Genomic DNA, 23,738 nt, shown 5'->3' with positions numbered 1-23,738 from the left:
ATGGAAGTCCCAGGCTAGGGGTCAAATTGGAGCTGCAGCTGCCAGCCTATGCTGCAGCCACAGCAACACAGGATCTGAGCTGTATATGTGACCTATACCAGTGCCCAATACTTAACCCACTGAATGGGCCAGGGATCGAACCCACATCCTCACGGATACTAGCTGAATTTGTAACCCACTGAGCCACAGTGGGAACTCCTAGCATACAGACTTCTTAGTATATGTGTCTAAGGTTGCAGTGAGCTAGGCCCTTGGAATGGTGAGATTATCTCAACTGATGGCTTCTACAAATTGTCAAATGATGTAGCTGACTGACTTACTAGTTACAGGCTGCTAATAGTAAGGAAGGGGGTTACGGGTTCAGTCCCTTGACAAGGCCTTTCACTAGGCTGGATGGTTCTGGAGCTCAGGTAGGTAGGCTTCAGAAGTCCACCCACCCAGAGAACATATTGGGCTCCATGGATTTCCTTGATGGGAAGGACTGCAGAGATCGTGGAGGTTCAGAGTATATGAGGCCCAGTTCCAGTATAACCTGTACATAAATACACTACTCTTCCTGAGTTAATACCACATATAAAGGCCTATGTTTGATTCTATAGGAAATTTATAGATTAAAAACATGTAGTATTTTCCTTATTCTCTAAGAGTTTATAATCCAGTCCATGAGCAAAATCTAGATCCAAATAATTATAAGTTGGACTATGGAAAGCTCTAACAAAGGTAGAAAATAGATATTTTTGGATTAGATAGGAAAGAGAATTTTCAGTGAGGCCTTTTAAGACAGCTATGTAGTTGAGGTAGAATTTTAGGGAAGCTTAAATGATGAGAGTGCTTTTGAAACATAGGTGTCTTTGAAGGAAGGGGGTTTTGTGCAGGACAGTCTAAGCAAAGAGGATAACTTAAACATATGAAATTCTGTAGTAAAGTTAGGTCAGCTTTGGAAAATGCTAAGGAGAATAATATTGGTAAGTTTAGAATGGGATTGAACTCGTAAAGGACTTAGAAGGCAAGATTGCTGGGTTAAGATGTTCGAAATATTAAATTTGTCACTGTTGTGTCCATGCATTCTCCTAGACCTGGGGATGGCTTTATTAGGTCTATGAAACTGGGGCCAGCTAAAGGATGGAGTAGAGCAGTTTGAGGATGGTATCAGTGAGGCTTATGTGATAATTACTAATCTAGTTTGGATAAGAATTAATAAGGGCTACAAATGAAAGATATTGCTAGGGTTTCAAGCTCTAATAGCTTTAGGAGGGTAGTCAGACAATTAATTGAAAACAAGAAACATAGGAGGAAGTACTGGTTTAAGGAGGAAGAGAGATTACAAAGTTTGATATCCAGCAAGAAATAGGGATTAAGGACTCAAGCTCAGTTGAAGTTAAGGTCAGAGTCATAAATTTTGGGCTCATCCACACAGAATGAGTTCTTGTAGCTACAGGAGTAGATGTGATTGCCTAGCAAAAGTGGGCTCAGTGGGAAGTGGATCATGCTGGGACTAGAACATTGGCAAGTATCTGTTAAAGGGGTTGACAGAGAAGAGCTTCTAGTATAAGAGATATCTCTCTACAAAGCAACAGCAGCAGCAGCAACAGAGTGTAATTTTATAGTGGACGAGAGGGAGAAATCTAAGAGGAGCGGTCAATAATGAAAAAAAAATGTAGCAGACAGGGCAAGTAGGATGAAACTTGAGAAAAGAACATTAGAATTGACATTTTGGAAGTTATAGTGACCTTTTAAAGAGTAGTTTTAGTATAGTGTTCAGTCTATAGCTGCATTCCCAGTGAAGGAAGAAAAAATGCAGTAAAGAGGGAGGCAATGGCATAAGATAGCCTGTTTCTAGGAATACTCTCTCGATCACCTTTAGTCCTCACAACAATCCCAGGAGATATGTAATAAGATTCCAGGTTTTCAGAGGAAGAAAATGAATGCCACAGATAACACTAACATTTGTCGAACATCTCCTCTGTGCCAGGCACTGAACTAAGCATTATACATAGTTTATCACATTTCGTGCTCAGAACATCCTTTGAGATAGATAGTATGTCTTTAGAGATGAGAAACTGAGATTTAGAGAGTTTGGGTATTAGTTGAATATCTCTTTGTTAGTAAATGTTAGAGCTGGTATTCAAACCTAGATTTCCTAGTGCCAGACCCTAATCTAAAATAATTTACCCAAGGTACAATGATAGTATGATTCAACTACATGTCTTCTTGTAAAATTAACATGATACTTTTTCAGAACAACTAAAATATATTAGGGCTAGGATCCATGAGATAGGATTAAGTTTTTCAAGGAGTACATAGTCTAGTCTAATAGGGATTTTGGTTCCTAGACATAGGAAAATACAGTAGCTCTTGCATTATCAGCACTTTATCTTGGGACAAAAATCAAGAAAGACTTTCCTGGTTTACCCAAATGACTAAGAACATAGACATTGGATCCATGCTGTTTGGGTACAAATTCCATTTCCAATACTTCCCAGCTGATGACTTTGGGTTGAATATTGAAACTCTCTATGTCTTAGTTTCCTCAGTTGTTAAGTAGGGGTGAATATAGCACCAAACTCATAGAATTGTTGTGACAGTTAAATGAACCAATAAATACAAAATCACTTAGAATAGTGCCTGGCACAGAGCAAGTGCTAATCAAGTGTTTTGGATGTATTGTGGGTCTATGGGGTCCTGTTTTCCAGCTTCTTATAATGCATTAGTCAGACCACTTATGGATCTCTTTCTCTAAGAAAGGAGATGAATTTTTCAGCATTAATTTAATTTGTACACCCATTAATTTATTGAACAAACATTCATCAAGTACCTATTTTGTACCAACCACTGTGTTAGGCACTGCAAATATGAGAGTGAAAAGATAAGTATGGTCCCTTCTCTTATGGATCTCTCAGTTTGATGGGAGAGACAGGCAGATAACTGAGCAGTTACAATTCAGTGGGGGTCAGTGTTATGGTTGGGGAAGCATAGGATTCTGTGGAAGCACACAAGATGGTCAACAAACCTGGGCTTGAGTGGTAAGAGAAGTCTTCCTTGAAGAGGTGACATCCAAACTGAAATCTGACCTCCAGGTTCCCCTCAGTGGCAACAAGGTTGCTGTCACTGCTATTCTTTAATCCTTTGCGATTGACTCCATAATGTCATTATTTCTTTCACCCAGTTTTCCTTGTAGTTGCTGAGTCCAGAGAACTGTGCATCGAAAAGAGGGTTCAGAGACTATGGCCTCACAGCCAGTTCCACTTTTGCCTTTACCCTTCATAAGGAGATGTTAAAGAAATTTTCTTTTGGAAGAATCCCGAACTCAAAGATATAATCCTTAGCTCTCATGACACGAAACCAGACTGGGCAGTGAATCAACACTTGTGCGTCATGACCTTGTCCTGAGGGAGGCACCATCTATAATGGGTGATGGAACCTCAACTCACTCACAGTGATTAAAGATTCCTTTGATGTTTTCTTGGCAAAAATCACATCAGCAAATTGCATCCTGTCTGTCTAGCCTGCATATAGTGGCTAGGAATGGGAATCTGTTTTCCTTGTCTGGTTCATGATATTTAAAATTCCTACCATCAGCCATAAGAGGCTTTGGACTAGTGAGGTGAGATCAGAATTTGAATCTTAGATCAGGTTCTTACTATCAGACCCTGCGCAAGTCACTCATTTTCTCTGAAGTTTAGTTTCCTTGTTGCTAGTTGCAAATAATAATACTCTTTATATCAGAGTACTGTTACGGAATTAAAAGGAGATAACGTCCTTGTGCCTGAAACATATTAGTACTCAATAAGTGACATCTTGCTTTCTACTCATTTTCTTTTGGGTCACTGATGATGGCCATGTTACTGAACAAGTATGTTACATACTACAGTGAACATGGTGTTATTTTCAGCCACAGACATACAGGTTTTCAATTACTACTACATTTCTTACTTATCTTTCTTTGATCAGATTTTCTGACAAAGAGAAGGGAGTTGGAACATAAGGCAGAAGAGGTACTATCTTGTCCACTCTGACCCTTGTATTTTAAACTCCATTGTACAGTATCTGGCAAATATCAAGCACTCAGTATATATTTGTTGAACAACTGAATGAATAAATGAATGAGTCTGAGAATGACAGGCAAGCTTTGGTAAGAGTGGGAGCTGGCTGGAGCATGAAGTTGTGACTGGTAATGGTATGGCTATACTCAACGAGAGACATCAAATCACTGGGAGCTGCAAGTGCAGAGGGAGCGGTAGAACTTACCAATGGTGAATGTTACATGCTTCACCATTGTGTCCTGAGATTGGCTGGACTGGTAAGGAGGAGCTTGTAATTACCCATTTGTGTCCCTAAGTGGATCCCAATTAATCTAAATGACTGTCCTGGGACCATGTTGTAAATTCTTCTTTCAGTATTATAAGAACTGAACTAAGAGCTAATGTTGATGAAACAAAGGAATAACTTTCTGAGGAAAAAAAGAACTTTTGAAAAATATGCAATTAAAACCCTCTATGCTGCTGGTGGGCAGTGCTGGTGGTAGTATAATAACTGGAAAACAATTTGGTAAAGCTGGAGACATACATCTATATACCGTACAGTACCAAAATTCTATGCCTAGGTATACACACTGGAGAAACTCCTGAATGTGAGTGTCAGGAAACTTGCCCACAGCAGCATTGTTTGTAATAGCAAAAAGGTAGAAACAATCAGAATGTTCATCTATGGAGAAAAGATTGTAAACCTGTAGTATATGAATATAGTGGAGTCCATACGGAAGTACAAATTATTCAATTAGAGCTATGCACATCAACATGGATGGATCTCAGAAACCACGATGTTGACTGCATAAAGGAATAGGATTTATGGAAAAATAGTGTGACACCATAAAACACAAAACAATATTATTTGTTATACATGAGTATACTTTTATAAAGAGTAGTATAAAACATGCATAGAAATAGCAAACACCAAGTTTCTGATAGTGTTTACTTCTATAGAGGGAGGGACTAGAAAGAGGAAGAGATGCACTGCATGGGTGGCTTCATTTGTATCTGTGATGTTTTATTTCATAAACAGAGTGGTGGATAGGAGGATATTTGAATTATTTGCTATGCCTCTTGCGGTTCTTAAATTAAGGAAATATAAAAATTTAAACTGTATACCCAGTACATTTGCTGACAATCTGGGAACTAACATTTCTGTGCATGACCTGTTTTGCATGTCCATACTTTCAAAATACCAAGCAAAAGTGGGAGGTCCTACTGACCCTACAATATTTTACAGTACACATAACTGGGAGCTTTTGTGATGAGGTTTGAAGCAGAAAAAGAGTTTCATCCTGAGCAAGATTATTTTGGACAGCAAGGACTCCAGTTGTCTGACTCATTTTTAAACAGACTTTGCATGGTTCTAAGTATATTTCTGTTGTATTTGATTTGTGGTCATATGGAAATAGCCTTGTTTTCTCACTGAAAGTGAATATGAGAATAAATGAACAATTTATGAAATTAAATTTTCATCTAACTGGTTTCCATCAAGCCCAGGATCTCTTGAACCAAGATAAAATTGATTTCTGAGAAAAGTTAAGCTTACTTGGGGTATTTCAACATGGCCTTAGCACTCCAATTCTTTGGAGAATTAAACTGCATTATGGGACAGGAGAGAATCCCATTCCTGGGGATCTAGGGGCAGATACATCTGTATCTTTTTTTAATCATTTATTTATATATATATATTTTCTACTGTACAGCATGGTGACCCAGTTACACATACATGTATACATTCTTTTTTCTCACATTAAGTGTTCCATCATAAGTGACTAGACAGTTGTCCCAGTGCTACACAGCAGGATCCCATTGCTAATCCATCCCGAATGCTACATTCTGCATCTATTTACCCCAAGCTCCCAGTCCCTCCCATGCCCTCCCCTTCTCCCTTGGCAACCACAAATCTATTCTGCAAGTCCAGGATTTTCTTTTCTGTAGAAAGGTTCCTTTGTGACATATATTAGATTCCAGATATAAGTGATATCATATGGTATTTGTCTTTCTCTTTCTGACTGACTTCACTCAGGATGAGAGTCTCTAGTTCCATCCATGTTGCTGCAAATGGCATTCTTTTGTTCTTTTTTATGGCCGAGTAGTATTCCATTGTGTATATATACCACATCTTCCTGATCCATCTTCATCTGTTAGTGGACATTTGGGTTGATTCCATGTCTTGGCTATTGTGAATAGTGCTGCAATGAACATGCGAGTGCATGCGTCTTTTTTAAGTAGAGGTTTGTCTGGTTATATGCCCAAGAGTGGGATTGCGGGGTCATATGGGAGTTCTATGTATAGATTTCTAAGGTACCTCCATATCGTTCTCCATAGGGGTTGTACCAGCTTACATTCCCACCAGCAGTGCAGGAGGGTTCCCTTTTCTCCATACCCCCTCCAGCATTTATTATTCGTGGACTTATGAATGATGGCCATTCTGACTGGTGTGAGGTGGTATCTCATGGTAGTTTTGATTTGCATTTCTCTAATAATCGGGGATGTTGAGCATTGTTTCAAGTGCTTGTTGGCCATCTGTATATCTTCCTTGGAGAAATGACTATTCAGGTCCTTTGCCCATTTTCCCATTGGGTTGTTGGCTTTTTTTGCTGTTGATTTGTGTAAGTTGTTTGTATATTTTAGAGATTAGGCCCTTGTAGTTGCATCATCTGTATCTTAAGGCAGCTTTCTGAATGATGGGATCTTCCTAATGCACTTGGCTTAGAGGGCTCATTCTCTCACAGAACAAGATAAAGGGGGCCACTTTTTAAATTCCATAAGAAATTAATATAAAGCATTGGCAACTGTGTCTAAGCTTGGCTTTTGGTCTATTGATCACTTTGTCTGTACACCTAATCTTTGCAACTGCCATTGGTAATTTATTGTAATTAGTTCCACCAAAGCAACTTTCCATCATTAGAAATAACTTGCACATGAACGTGGCCTAAATAACCGTCTAAATTGCCTTCCAATTAAAACACACATTATGCATATTATGTCTTGGAGACTCTTTCTCTTTAGTTATTCATATAATAAATTATTATAAAAAATTTCTGTAGCATTGAGGTGGAACTTGGTGATTAATTACCTATTGACAATGCAAACACAAGTAAGTAATGGGATCTTTTGCTCTTGGAAATTTTTTCCGGCCATTCTAGTTACCTGGGATTGGATTGGACATTCGGAATAGATTGTGAACTTGATCAGAGGGTGACTGCTAATCTGAAGGCTGGTCTGATAATCACAGTAATTTTACTTTCCTAATTTATACAATGTTGCCAAATGTCTGTCTTGACGAGTCCAATTAACTTGGTCATTAGTTCTTATATTCTTATATAGAACCAAATTTATAGATGCTTTGACACTTTGGAACATAGTTTTCAGTGAAATGAGAATAATTATTTTCCCTTAGTACTGAGAACTTTGTGAGCGTGGGTTTTGTGGGTGTGTGGATGGATAAGTGTGTTCATCAGTTTTACTCCTGATATCATTGGAAAGACAAAAATTACTTTATTTACAAGGGAATCATTGCAGAAGCCAGTGTATTAGTGATATATTATTTTTGAAATAATTTTCTAGAAGCCTAAAAAGAACATGAAAGGGCCTGAGAATCTCATGGGAAGTTTTCTTGTTGAGCCCCAACAAAGTAGAATGTAAGCTCCTTGAGGTTATAGATTTGATTCACCACTGTATCTCCTGTTCCTAGTAGAGTACACACGTAAGGTGTTCAATAAATATTTATTCAGTGAATGAAGGGAAGAGAATGCAGAAAAATGACCAAATGTGTAGACTTAGCTGAATGGTTCAGTGTCCAGTATTCTCATTTACAAAATATGTGGGATGTCTCTAATTGCATATATTGCTGGGATAAACACTGTTATAATCATTATAAATGGGGCTACAAAATCCACTAGGACTTTAGAGGGCCAGTGAGGGAGGAAAATAATCCAGAGAGGACATAGTCAGGACTGTGGAACTACATCAGTTTAGCAATAGTTTCTAAAGGAGAGAGCTAGCAGTTAACATTATAATGTCTCTAGTAGAGTAGCATGTTAAGACCTAACAAGCATATATTTCCAAGGGGGAGGAAGGTCTTATATGATTAGATGGTATGTGGAGGCTCACTAGCAGAGCTAAAATTTCTAAACAATGGTAAACTCTATATGTAGAAATATGGCAGCTCTGTGGTTCTTTAAGGTCCATTTGAATTGAAAGCAAAATATGAAAATCATGTCCATATCAGGTAACAGTAATCATGGAATCAGAGATTCAGGCTTTAGAGCCACCTGAGTAGCTGAGTGCAGTCTGGAAACAGGCAGAATCCCAGTTGTACATACCAGCTAAACCTAGCAGGAAGTTGAGGCTCATGGAATGTGTGGTAGTACTGGGGTGGTATTAGGATAGATAAAATAATTCCATTGTCTCCTCTGGTAGTAAGGCTGAAGGACTTGATGGGCTTAAATCTCTAGTTTTAAAGAACTTCAGCATGTGTAGCAGGGAGGTACGGAGAAAGCAGAGGCTAAAGGGTCTTATAGGCAGAAAATCATTTAAAAATAGCCTCAGCTTCCCAAGGAAATGTTCCAACTCAAGCATTCATTTCAAAAAGGGAAAAGGATGAATAATAACAGCAACAATAGTAACAACACAACAAGAGTAATAGCAGCATCTGCTTCCATTTGATGAATAATTACCATGTTTCAGGCCTGTACTAGGTATTTTACATATACTATCTCATTTAAGTTTTACAACAATTCTATGATCCCAACATTGTCCTCATTTTAGCAGGTCAGAGAAATTAAGCAACATGCCCAAATTCACGTAGCTAGGGAATGATGGAGCTGGGATTTGAATTCACACGTCTGATTCCTAATGTATGTTTGCTATTAATACATACAATGTATAATCTTATATATATATATGTAATGCTGAATAAGTGAGACAGACATAATTGTTAATTTTATTTACATAAGAAAATGAAGTAAATTTCAGGTGGTGATTCAACAAGCATGTACTGTGCACCTACTATGTGCCAAGCATTATATAGTGTGCAGGGGATAGAGCAATGAACAAAACATGAACAATTGCTATCCTCATAGAGCTTACAGTCTAGCATGGGGCCCTGGGGATAGTTCTGGGCTATTCTTGATGGATCATAATTTAAAGAAGTCAGCTTCCAGGTTGAATTATTCATCTTTTAGGTGCTTTGGAAAACTCTCTACAGAATGAATGAAACTCTTCTCTGGAAGGGAAAAATAGCATAGTGTTCAAGCACAGACTCTGGGGCTGGACTGAGTTAAGAGTGTTATCTGTTAGGGTCTTGACAAGAAATCAGAAACTACTCTAGATATTTCTACTAAAGGAAATTTAATATAAGGGATAGGTTAGATGAGTAATAGACTTGTTGAAAAATCAAACATGAGATGTGAGGCCACCAAAAATTAATAGCAATAGGAAGCTGTTCCCACGTCTAGGACTAGATGGGTAATAGGAAGAGGCGGTGTTACCTGAATCTTGAAGCCAGGCTGTCTTGTATAAGTTATGGAGGGAGAGCTGTCTACATGTATTTGGAGAAGACAGCTTCTTCCAGAAATACTACATGAAAAAGGGAGAAGAAGAGAGAGAGAGACCAAGAAAGACTGGCTTTTCCCTAACTCTTTCCCTATAATTTTCTTTCTACTATCAATGCCTCCCATTGACCAAGCCTATTCAGAAGCTAGAGGACAGGGGAAACTGGTAGTGTTATTGCATGTAATAAAGAGCAGAGTAAGGAAAGGGAAGGAGAGAAGTAAATTTGAAGTAGCTATTGGCTCCAAAACCCAGGCTCCATCATTTATTAACTGTGTTTATGGGTAAATATCCATGTGCCTCAGTTTCTCCATCTGCAAAGTTGGGACTTTGAAATAATATTTCCCCATAGGGTGTTTGGGAGAATTAAATAAGTTGATAAATGTGAAATATTTGGAACAGTGTTTGGCAAATATCCCAGTAGAACTTACATAATAAGATATAATAAGGTACTAATAAGGCATACTATTAATATTTTTATCATATACAATATTGCTAGCTCCTTGTGTTTAATAAAGGCCTCAGTTATGGGAGCTCATAGTTCAATTGTCTCAGCTAAGTGTAAATGAATGAGTCTGACTATTCTGATCCATGTCATCACTTCATAAAAGCCATTCTCCTGCACCTAAGCAATGTTCAGGCTAGAATTTAAGGAAGCTCATGAATCACTTGAATAAGCCCAGCCCCTGCCAGCACACTCAGCAAGAAGCACTCAACATAACCTGCTACGTTGAGTTAGAATACCTTCATTAGATGAAAACAAGAAACATAAGAAAATGTTATTTTCAATTTACTGCACAAACAAGCACCCTATGATCTTTTTGACCAATATATTCATTAGTCCTTAATCCTCCTTTAAAATTGCCATCGTTAAAGTTCTCAAATTGGAAAAGAAAGCTGGAGGTGAAAGGAAGAATGCAAATAACATGGTGACAGGAGCAAAACCAGTAATTCATAGAATTGAGATAGAGTTCACTTGGTTTATAGATATCTAAAAAATTATAGCAGATCATTTAAGGGTAAGAAGGACATAAAATGTGCAATCAATGAAGACATTTATTAGATTAATGTGTCCTTCTGTATAAAAATGGAGAAACATATCATGTGGCATATGAATGACAAGAAGAGAGAAAGAAACCTCAAGGCAACAGAGTACTTGCTTTAATGCTGTGAGGGACCCAGTGCTTCTATTGCTTTTTGGCACTGGTGGGGAGACAGATTGGTAGCAGTCTAGCAGGTATTTTATATCTCTAATTTCCTTATGGTAAGCCCATTGGATTACTAAACTTGGAGAAAATTTCAGTATCTTTGAAATAAACAATTGTTCATTAGGACCTGGCAGGTGGATTTCTGCAAATACATTTAAAAATGTTTGCTCTTTACCATGAGTGAAGATAAAATTCTGGCATTAATGAAGATGTTGGGTATTTTTGTTAGCCTCTGCAATTGTGTGGCATTGGTAAGAGCAGCTCTTTGTTGACAGTGTAAGCAGGAGGGCTGGGCCAATTATCCTATCAAGTTAAGCCCTTGGCTCTACTTTGGTGTTCCTGATTTGGAAATTTCAGACAGACTTTTGAGGGTGTGAATTATGCAGGTAAATGTCCTAGGCTCTGCATCACTTTGCATGTCCAGACTTTACTCTAATATTTATGGATTGCATTTTGCATGTCAAGCTTTTGAAAACTAGACTGTGGACAACATAAGGGTAGGGATTGACCTGTCCTTTTCACTGTTATATCCCTGGTGTTCAGGTAGTGCCTGATAAAAATATAGATTCTTGCGGATTACTTGTTGGATGAATGAATGGAAGTTTCTAGTGATTAGTAGACATTTCCGTAGGTACTACTGAGAAACAAAGTGAAAAATCTGTCAGACATTTTCAAGGATATTGTCTCAAAAGTAGGCAAATATTATATTCCTAGTGAGAGGCTGAGTTTAGAAAACACTCATTGTTTCAAGGTGTATTTGTTATATGACAAATGTCAGAATAGTACCATTTTGGCTGATGTGACTATGTTTATGGCTACTTTCTCAGGTTTTCTTGGATGGAACTTCTCAAGTCAGGATTCTATTGTTTTTTTGTGTCTGTTCCCAGAGCATGTGGAAGTTCCCAGGCCAGGGATAGAATCTGAGCCTTTAACCCACTGTGCCAGGCCAGGGATCAAACCCCTACATCTGCAGTGAACTAAGACACTCCAGTCAGATTCTTAACCCACTGTGCCACAGCAGGAACTCTGGCAAATCAAGATTTGTCAGCCATATTGGATCAAGAGTTAGGCAATAGGCTGGTTCTTTGAAAATATAAGCAAATTGATAAACCTTTATCCAGACTCATAAAAAAGAAGCCTCAAGTCAATAAAAATAGAAATGATACAGAAGACATTACAACTGACACCACAGATTTACAAGGGATCATAAGAGACTACTACAAGTAACCATATGCCAATAAAATGGACAACCTAGAAGAAATGGACAGATTCTTACAAAGGTACAACATTTCAAGACTGAACCAGGAAGAAATAGAAATATGAATAGACAAATCATGAGCACTGAAATTGAAACTATGATTAAAAAACTTCCAAAAAACAAGTCCAGGAGCAGATGGCTTCACAAGCATTCTATCAAACATTTAGAGAAGAGTTAACACCTATCCTTCTGAAACTCCTCCAAAAAATTGCAGAGGAAGGAACAATCCCAAGCTAATTCTATGATGCCACCATCACTCTGATAGCACAACTAGATGAAGACACCGCAAAAAAAGAAAATTACAGGAGTTCCCTTGTGGTACAGTGGGTTAAGGATCCATTGTTGTCACTACAGAAGCCTGGGTTGCTGCTGTTGCACAAGTTTGATTCCTGGACCAGGATCTTTCATATGTCATGAGTGTGGACAAAAAAAAAAAAAAAAAAAAAAAAAAAAAAAACCCAGAAGACTGAAAACAAAAGGAGAAAATTATAGGCCAATATCATTGATGAACATAGATATAAAAATTGTCACATTATTAGCAAAGTGAATCCAACAATACATTATGAAGAATCATACTATGATCAAGTGGGATTTTACCCCAGGGATTCAGGAATGCTTCAGTATCCACAAATCAATCAATGTGACACACGACACCAACAAACTAAAGAATAAAAACCATATGTTCATCTCAATAGATGCAGAAAAAGCTTTTAAAAAATTCAATACCTATTTATGTAAAAAAAAAAAAAAACTCTCCAGGAAGTGGGCATAGAGTGAACTTACTTCAGTATAATAAAGGCCATATATGATAAACCCACAGCTAACATTATCATCATTGGTAAAAAGCCAAAAGTATTTCCACTAAGATCACAAGACAAGGATGTCCAATATTGCCACTTTTATTCGACATAGTTTTGGAGTCCTAGCCATGGCAAAAAAAGAGAATAAAAAGAAATAAAAGGAATCCAAATTGGAAAAGAAAACTACAGGAGCTCATCAATGAATTGGCAAAGTTGCAGATACTAAATTAATACACAGAAATCTCTTGCATTTCTATACACTAGCAACAGAAGATCAGAAGGAGAATTTAAGGAAATAATCCAATTTACCATTGCATCAAAGAGAATAAAATACTTAGGAAGAAACCTACCTAAAGAAGCAAAAGACTCGTACTCTGAAAACCTAAGACATTAATGAAGGAAATCAAAGATGACACAAAGAGATGGAAAGATATACCATGTTTTGTATTGGAAGAATCAGTATTGTCAAAATGATGATACTACCCTAGGCAATCCACAGATTCAGTGTAACCTCTATCAAATTACCAATGGCATTTTTCATAGAACTAGAACAAAAAATTTAAAACTTTTTATGGAGTCACAAAAGACCCTAAGTAGCCAAAGCAATCTTGATAAAGAAAAATGGAGCTGAAGGAATCAGGTTCCCTGGCTTCAGACTATACTACAAAGCTACAGTCATCAAAACAATATGGTACTGGCACAAAAACAGAAATATATGTGAGTGGAATAGGATAGAATCCCAGAAATAAACCCATGCACCTATGGTCAATAATCTATGACTATGGAATGAAATTATAACATTCTTTTACACCATAAACAAAAATACACTAAAAATGCATTAAAGACCTAAACAATCTTTAATTGTTGGCTGGATAGTATAAAACTCTTAGAGTAAAACATAGGCAGAACACTTTGACATAAATCACAGTAATGTCTGCTTGGATCCACCTCCTAGAATAATGAAAATAAAAACAAAAATAAACACATGGGACCTAATTAAACTTAAAAGCTTCTGCATAGCAAAGGAAATCAGGAGTTCCCATCGTGGCGCAGTGGTTAACGAATCCGACTAGGAACCATGAGGTTGCGGGTTCGGTCCCTGCCCTTGCTCAGCAGGTTAAGGATCCTGTGTTGCCGTGAGCTGTGGTGTAGGTTGCAGACGTGGCTCGGATCCCGCGTTGCTGTGGCTCTGGCGTAGGTCAGTGGCTGCGGCTCCGATTCGACCCCTAGCCTGGGAACCTCCATATGCCGCGGGAGCAGCCCAAGAAACGACAAAAAAAAAAAAAAAAAAAAAAAAAAAGAGCAAAGGAAATCATGAAAAAGAAAGGAAAAGACAACCCACAAATGTGAGAAAACTTTACAAATGACGTGATGGACAAGGGATTAATCTCCTAAATATATAAACACCTCATATAGCTTTATATCAAAAAACAGCCTAATTAAAAAATAGAAAATCTGACATTTCTCCAAAGAAGACAGACAGATGGTGAAAAAGCACATGAAAAGACACTCAGTATCACAAATTATTAGATAAATACAAATCAAAATTTCAGTGAGTTGTCACCTCATACCAGTCAGAATGGCTATCCTCAAAAGTTTACAAATAATAAATTCTGGAGAGGGTATGGAGAAAAGGGAACATTCCTATACCATTGGTAGGAATGTAAGTTGGTGCAGCTACTATGGAGAACAGTATGGAAATTCCTTAAAAATCTAAATACAGAACTATCATATGATCCAGCAATCCCACTCCTAGACATATATCCAGAAAAGAATCATAATTTAAAAATATACATACACCAAATATACATGCACCCAGTATTCATTGCAGTACTATTTACAATAGCCAAGATATGGAAGCAACCTAAATATACATGAACAGAGGCATGAATAAAGAAGATGTGAACATATATGCAATTGAATATTACTTAGTCATAAACAAGAATGAAATAATGCCACATGAAGCAACATGGTTGGAGTTAGAGATTATCATGCTAAATTAGGAGTTCCTGTTATGGCACAGTGGAAGTGAATCTGACTAAGAACCATGAGGTTGCGGGTTCGATCCCTGGTCTCACTCAGTGGGTTAAGGATCTGGTGTTTCCATGAGCTGTGGTATAGGTCACAGACATAGCTCAGATCTGGTGTTGCTGTGGCTCTGACGTGGTCCGGCAGCAACAGCACCATTTTGACCCCTAGCCTGGGAACCTCCATATGCCATGGGTACAGCCCTGAAAAGACAAAACACACACACACACACACACACACACACAACAACAACAACAACAACAACAAAAATCATACTAAATGAAGTCAGAATGACAAGTACATATGAGATCACTAATACGTGGAATCTAAAAACAAAATTATGCAAAAGAACTTATTCACAAAAGAGAAACAGTCTCGAGATTTTGAAACCAAACTTATAGTTACCAAAGGTAAAACTTTGTGTGGAGGGATAAAATGGGAGATTTGGATTTGACACATACATACTACCATATATATGGAATACAAGTAACAAGGACCTAGTGTTAGAGCACAGGGAAATCTCAACACTCTGTAGTGACCTGTATGGGAAAACAATCTGAAAAGGAATGGATATATGTATATGTATAAGGGATTCACTTTGCCGTACACTTGAAACTAACAAATATTCAGTCAACTATACTCCAATAAAATAAAGATTTAGACAATGTACTCCACCACTTAGTGCCTTACCATATGATATTTGAAATCGACAGTTAACAAATTGGGAGTTGTGGTTCATCACTTTTGAATGCTGATGAAATTCTATATTGGTTTGGTGTAGTTTTCCAAGGTGTATTGTATAGAGCATTAATTACACAAGATACCTTATGAGAGTGAGAAAAAGATTCTATGTTCAGTTAATTTTTTGTGATGCTATGTAGTATATTCCTGTCTTAGAAATTCATGATGTATATTAATTAGCATAGTAAAAGCTTTAAGAAGTTATACACTAAAGAAACCTATTTATTTTCATTTTTTAAAGTTTTATTGAAGTATAGTTGATTTATAATGCTGTGACAATTTCTGCTGTACAACCGTGACTCATTTGTACATGTACATGCATATATTGTTTTTCAGATTCTTTTCCCATATAGACCATCACAAAATATTGGGTAGATTTCCCTGTGCCATACAGCAGGTATGGGCAATCATTGGCTATATACCACAGTCATTCCATATACCACATTGTGCATATTCCAGCCTCCAACCCCTATGCCATCCCCCCACACCTGTCTCCTTGGGTGACTGTAAGTTTGTTTTCAAAGTCTGTGAGTGTGTTTCTGTTCTGCAAATAAGTTCACTTGTATCCTTTTATTGGATTCCACATATAAGTTATACCATATGACGTTTTCATTGTCTAATTCACTTAGTATGATAATCTCTAGGTCCATCCATGTTGCTAAATGGTATTATTTCACTCTCTATGGCTGAGTAATATTCTATTTTATATATGTACCACATCATCTTTTATCCATTCCTTTGGACATTTATGTTATTTTCATCTCTCGGCTATTGTAAATAGCACTACAGTGAGCACTGGGGTGCATGTATATTTTCAAATTATGGTTCTCTCTAGATAGACGCCCAGGAGTGGGATTGCTGGATCATATGTTAGTTCGATTTTTAGATTTTTTGAGGAGCTTCCATGCTGTTTTCCATAGTGGTTGCACCAATTTACATTCCCACCAACAGTGTAAGAGGGTTACCTTTTCTCTATATCCTCTGAAGTATTTATTGTTTGTAGACTTTTTGATGATGGCCATTCTGGCTGGTGTTAGGTGGTATTTCATAATTTTGTTTTGCATTTCTCTAATAATTAGTGGTGCTGAGCATTTTTTCATGCATTTTTTTGGCATTTGACTTCTTCGGAGAAATGCCTATTTAAGTCTTCTGCCCATTTTATAATTAGGCAGTTTGTTTTTTTATATTGAGCCACATGAGTTGTTTATCTAGTTTCAGAATGATAGGCGTTACCTCTTCTATAAATGTTTGACAGAATTCTCCTGTGAAGCCATTCAGTCTTGGACTTTTTTGTTTGTTGGAAGCGGTTTGTTGTTGTTGTTGTTGTTGTTGTTGTTGTTGTTGTCTTTTCTAGGGCTGCACCCACAGCACATGGAGGTCCCCAGGCTAGGGGTCCAGTTGGAGCTGTAGCCACCGGCCTATGCCACAGCCACAGCAATGCCAGATCTAAGTCGCATCCGTGATCCACACCACAGCCCACAGCAATGCCAGATCCCCAACCCACTGAGCGAGGCCAGGGATCGAACCCGCAACCCCATCATTCCTGGTCAGATTCATTAACCACTGAGCCACAACAGGAACTCCTGTTGGAAGTTTTTAAATCACAGTTTCATTTTCAGTACTTGTGATTGGTCTGTCCATCTTTTCTGTTTCTTCTTGGTTTAGTCTTGGAAGATTAAACCTTTCTAAGAATTAGTCCGTTTCTTATAGGTTATCCATTTTATTGGCATGTAGTTTCTTATAGTAGTCTCTTATGATTTTTATGTTCTGTGATGTCCATTGTAACTTCTCCTTTTTCATTTATAATGGTATTGATTTGAGCCCTCTCCCTTTTTTTCTTGTTGAGTCTGGCTAAGACTCAAATTTGTTGATCTTTTCAAAGAAACAGCTTTTTGTTTCATTGATCTTTTCTATTGCTTTATTCATTTATATTTCATTTATTTTTTCTCTGATCTTTATGTTTTCTTTCCTTCTACTCAATTTGGCTTTTGTTTGTTCTTCTTTCTCTAGGTATAAGGTTAGGTTGTTTATTTGAAAATTTTCTTGTTTCCTGAGGTAGGATCGTATTGCTATAAACTTCCCTCTTAGAATTGCTCTTGTTGCATCTCATAGGTTTTGGATCATTGTGTCTTCATTGTCATTTGTCTCTCAAAGATTTCCTCTTTGATTTCTTCAGTGATCTTTGGTTGTGTGGTAACATATTGTTTAGTCTTCTTTTCCCATAGTTAATTTTTAGTCTCATATAATTGTTGTCATAAAAAATACTTGAAAAAATTTCAATATTTAAAAATTTACCAAGGCTTGTTCTGTGGCCCAAGATGTGACCCATCCTGGAGAATGTTCCATATGAACTAGAGAAAATGTGTATTCTGTTGCTTTACTATGGAGTGTTCTATAAATATCAGTTAGGTCTATCTGGTCTAGGGTGTCATTTAAGGTGTGTGTTTCCTTGTTAATTTTCTGTCTGGATGATCTGTCCACTGATGCAATTGGGGTATTAAAAGTCCCCCACTATTATTGCATTACTGTTGATTTCTCCTTTTATATCAGTTAACAGTTGCTTTACATATTGAGATGCTCCTAGGTTGGGTGCATATATATTTATAGTTGTTATATCTCCTTTGATCCTCTGATCTTTATGTAATGACCTTCTTCGTCTCTTGTAACTATTTTAAAGTCTATTTTATCTGATATGTATACTGCTATTCTAGCTTTCTTTTGATTTATGTTTGGATGGAATATCTTCTTATATCCTTTCACTTTCAGTTTGTATGTGTCCCTAGACCTGAAGTGGGTCTCTTATAGACAGCATATATTTCGGTTTGTTTCTGTACTAGTCAAGCCAGTCTATGTCTTTTTTGTTGGAACATTTAGTCCATTTACATTTAAGGTGATTATTGAAATTATGTTCTTATTGCTATTTTTTTGGTCTTTTTTCTTATTCTCTTCTCTTGTGGTTCAATGACTATCTTTGGTGTTGTATTTGGATTGCTTTTTCTTATTTGTGTGTATTTCTATTGCAGATTTTTGGCTTGGGTTACCCATGAGGTTTTGATATAGAAGTCTCTCTCTCTCTCTCTCTCTCTCTCTCTCTCTATATATATATATATATATATATATATATATATATACACACACACACACACAAATGGACTTAAAACATTTGCAAATTCATCTCGTGTCCTGCATTTGTACCCTCCTCTTATGATTGCTGATTTTGATTTTTTAAATTAATTTATTTTTTAATTACTCAACGAATTTTATTACATTTATAGTTGTAAAACAATCATCATAACCAAATTTTATAGAATTTACATCCCAAACCCCCAGCTCATCCCCCACTCCTCAACCTGTCTCATCTGGAAACCATAAGTTTTTCAAAGTCTGTGAGTCAGTATCTGTTCTGCAAAGAAGTTCATTGTGTCCTTTTTTTAGATTCTACATGTAGGTGATAGCATTTGATGTTGGTATCTCACCATCTGCCTGACTTCACTTAGCATGATAATTTCTAGGTCCATCCATGTTGCTGATTTTGATATATTTGATATATTTGATATCATTTGTGGATGATTTTCTACTTTTACTATATGGTTGCCTTTGCCAGTGATCCTTCTTATTTGTAGTTTTCTTGTTTCTTTTCTGCCTAGAGAAGTTTCTTTAGTATTTTCTGTAAAGCTGGCTTGGTGACACAGAATTTTCTTAGCTTTTTCTTGTCTATAAAGCTTTTGATTTCTCCTTCAAATATGAATGAGAGGTTTTCTGGATAGAGCATGCCTGGTTGCATTTTTTTTCCTTCATCACTTTAAACATATCATGCCACTCCCTTTTGGTCTGCAGAGTTTCTGCTGAAAAAATCAGCTAATAACATTATCAGGGTTCCCTTGTGTATTATTTTTTGCTTTTCCCTAGCTGCTTTAAGTATTTACTTTGTCTTTAATTTTGGTCAGTTTGATTAACGTGCCTTGGGATGTTCCTCTTTGGGTTTATTCTATATGGTATTCATTGTGCTTCCCAGATTTGAGTGAATGATTCCTTTCCCATGTTAGGCAAGTTTGGGGCTATTATCTCTTTAAATATTTTCTCTGTCCTTTCTCTATCCCTTCTCTTCTGGCACCCCTATAATGCAAATGTTGATGCATTTAAAGTTGTCTCAGAGTTCTCTTAGACTGTCCTCATTTCCTTTCATTATTTTTAAAAATTCTATTCTGTGTCAGTGATTTCCACCAGCATGTCTTCTACCCCACTTATTCTTCTGCCTCTTGTATTATGCTTTTGTTTCCTTCTAGTGAATTTTCAATTTCGGTTATTTTATTTTCCACTCTACTTGCTTGTTTAATCTTTAAATCTTCTATTTATTTGTTAAATGTTTCTTGTAATTTATCAATATTTGCCTCCAGTGTTTTTTTTTCTGAAATCTTGGATCATCTTTACTGTCATTACTCTAAAGTCTTTTTCATGTAAGTTGCTTATCTCCAGTTCACTTAGCTGTTTTTCAGGGGTTTTGTCTTGTTCCTTCATCTGGCTCATTATTTGTCTGCCTTTTCCTTTTGTATAGCTTTCTGTGTGGTCTCTTTTTTGTAGGCTACAGGATTGTAGCCTCTCTTGCTTCTGGTATGTGCCCCCCTTGTGAGCAAAGTTTATACAGGATCTTGTGGCAGTATACCTGATGGGAGGGACTTGTACCTGCCCACTCGTGGGTGGAGTTGAGTCTTGTCCCTCTGGTGAGTGGTGCTTTGTCTCTGGGTGTGATTAGAGGTGGCAGTGTACCTAGGAGGACTTTAGGCAGCCTATTTGCTGATGGGTAGGGCTGTGTTCCCACCATTTGTTGTTTGGCCTGGGGTTTTTTAGTTCTGATGGGTGGGACAAGATTCTTCCAAAAGGACAGCCTCCAGTGGAACTCACACCAATTATTATTCTCTGACACTTCCACCTCCAATATCCTGTTTCCACAGTGAGCCACAGCCAACCCCTGCTTTCCCAGGAAACCCTCCAAGACTTGCAGTAGGTCTGGCCCAGATTCTTATGGAGTCTGTGCTTTGCCCTGGAATCCAGTGCACATGAAACCCTGTGTTCAGACTCTAAGAGCAGAGTCTCTGTTTCCCCCAGTCCTGTGGAGCTCCTGCACTCAAGCCTTGCTGGCCTCCAATGCCAAATGCCCTGAGGGGCTCCTCCTCCAAACATAAGACCTCTATACTGGGGAACCTGATGTGAGGTTCAGAGCTCTCACTCCTATGGGAGAGCCTCTGTGAAAGACTTATTTTCTAATTTGTGGGCCACCCACCCAGTGGGTATAAGATTACTTATCTCAGGAATGCACCCTTCCCACCACCTTGATGTGGCTTCTTCTTTGTCCTTGGGTGTAGGATATCTTTTTTTTTTTTGTCTTTAGGGCCACACCTTTGGCATATGGAAGTTCCAGGTTAGGGGTGGAATTGGAGCTGTAGTTCCCAGTCCATGCCATAGCCACAGCAATACTTTTTTGATAGTTTCCAGTCTGTTTTGTTGATGGTTATTCAGCAGTTAGTAGTAATTTTGGTGTTTTGGTCAGAGGAAGTGCACTTGAGTCCTTCTATTCCACCATCTTGTCTCTCCCTGAAACCTATTTATTTTTTTCACTCTGCATGTCTCAAATTAAGTACAGAAGCCTTTTCCCCCTTATTAACATTCCTTCAAGGTTTTTATTCCATTAAACAGAAATTAGGAAAATCTAGTCGGATGAAAAGAGGACTAACCTACCTCCAAAGATTCAAATTCCTCCCTGGCTCTCCTACTTACTGCCTGGGTATTCATATTTTCAAAAAGGGATTATGCCACATGTCCTCAGGTCTAAGAAAAAGTTTTGTTTTTATACATTAAAGTTTTTGAAACCAGAATAAGTCTTAAGATCCATCTAACATGACAGTTATTTTTCTGAGAATAGTTAATTGGTAGTTAATTTTATAGTTTATGGCATTTTAGATACAAAGAAATATAGTTAATTCTCCCTTCCAACTTTTCAGGGTCATTGTAAATGGGAGGGTAAATCTATCAAAACAACTATATCTTTTAACATCTTTTTCTCAGGTGATCAGAAATAGACCAAATCTATGTATTATTACTTCTTTATTATTATTTTCATTTGGTTGCTTGACTTTATTTAAATTATAGCTCTACTTTATGTACACAGTCCTGGCCTCAATTGCAAAACAAAAATAATGGCAGAAAAGCATGGAAAATAGTTAAGACATTAAAAAAATCACATGTGCAAAAGCACAGTTGGATGAAACTGTACCTGTGCCCCATGATGTCTGCAAAGCATTGAGTTTATCTGGTATGAACATTTCATGGAGTCACAGAAAAATATGAACTTGGAAGTGAGCCTGGTGACTGTGAAGGGCCACTGTATGCCATGGTAACATTTTTTGCCAGATAGTGGAGGTGATGGGAAGTATTAGAGGGTTTTGGATTGGTGAGTAACATGATCAATTCTCTATTTTAAAAATTTTATTTGCAGCCTGGAATAAGGATTAAGAAGCAGAAAGACTACTTAGGATGCTGTTGTAATGATCTAATCAAGAGATGATGATAGTGAGGATGGGAAGACAATGATATATTTGAGAGAAAATTCTAAGGTAGAAGCTGCAGAAATCAGAAATTAAGCCAACATAGATGGAGTAGAGGGAGAAGGAAGAATCAATGAGTAAAGTCTGTGTTTTTGAGCATGAGGGAGTGAATAGATGGTGATGTCATAATTTATAATAGGAAATTTAGAAGGAGGAATGCACTTAGAGAAAGGATAAGTACTTTAGTGCCAGTGTTATTTTTAACAGTCGGAGGACATATAGAAAAAAGGTAATATTACCACCTTCTTAGAGCCTATTTGTTTAGTATGACAGTATTATACATATCCTTCAAGTGGCTTAGAGTAGTCATGAAGTCTCCACTTAGCCTGAGGAGAGAATTCCAGAAAGACTGTCTAGCATTTTCAGCCCCAGAGAAGGTTCCATTAAAGAAGTGACATTAAAGGTTAATCTGGAAGAATGAGTAAAAATTCGTAAGATTCATAAAAAAAAAAAAGCCACCCTCTGCAGGGGAAACAGCATGAACAAAAGAAGAGAGCTGTGAAAGATCATGGAATGTCTGGGAACTGAAAGAAGTTCAAAATAGCTAAAGTATTTGTGGTAAAAATGGTTGGAGAAAAGACTTAAAATTAAGTTTTCACCAGTACCAAAGTCAAAGACTTTACACTTTACTCTGTAGGAAGCAATGGAAATTTAAAGCAAAAGAGTAGCATCCTCAAATCTGTATATGTAATTGACGATGAAACATTCAGTTCAAAAGAGATCAGAAGGGAAGTTTATGATTCCACTTGTAGTATCAGGTTAAGACTGTGGACCTTAATGACTCCTAATTACAATTTCTTGTTAATCCTGCCTCTTAAGAGATTTGACTCCATTCGGGATCTTCCTGCTCTGATTTGCAGTTGTCAGCCATTTTTCTTTTATACAGAAACAGCCTCTGCCACTGAAATATGGCATCAAGCAGGCTTAATTGATTCTGCTTAGCTCAGCATGCCACACATTGAGATTTCTCTTGGAAAAATTATTGCTAAGAGTTCCAGATTGTGTCTGATAGTGCTCTATATTTTATTAAGGAAAATAGTTATAATAAATTCCAGTTAGTGCCTGGTTGATTTCAAATATCTGGTTTAAGAAGTAGTCGGCTGTCTATTCAACCTATCTGGCTATTTCAAGGTAGAAAAATTGTGTTTGGTGTGTATGTGTGGGGTGTGAGTGTGTGTGTGTGTGTATGTACAGAGTAATAGGTTACTTTTTCCATGTAGACTTTTATTTTTAAGACAATTTCTCTTAGCGTAGTATTTCCTCAACTATAATTCTTACTCAAAATGTAGATTCGTGATTCCCATCTAAAACATATTGAATCAAAATATATAGGTTTAAAGCCCAATGATATGCATCTTAAAAAGGTCTCCATGTAATTCTGGTGCTATTTAAAGTTTGAGAACCACTAAAATATGGAGTTTACAGATTAATAAGGTTATATGGGTATGTTTAATTTATAGATCTCCCAGACTCTACTCTGCATGAAGTTTACTTTTAAATATAAGAAAATAGGC

This window comes from Sus scrofa, chromosome X, assembly GCF_000003025.6.
Source record: "Sus scrofa isolate TJ Tabasco breed Duroc chromosome X, Sscrofa11.1, whole genome shotgun sequence".
In the NCBI taxonomy this organism is placed as follows: Eukaryota; Metazoa; Chordata; class Mammalia; order Artiodactyla; family Suidae; genus Sus; species Sus scrofa.
This window is presented reverse-complemented; position numbering follows the sequence as displayed.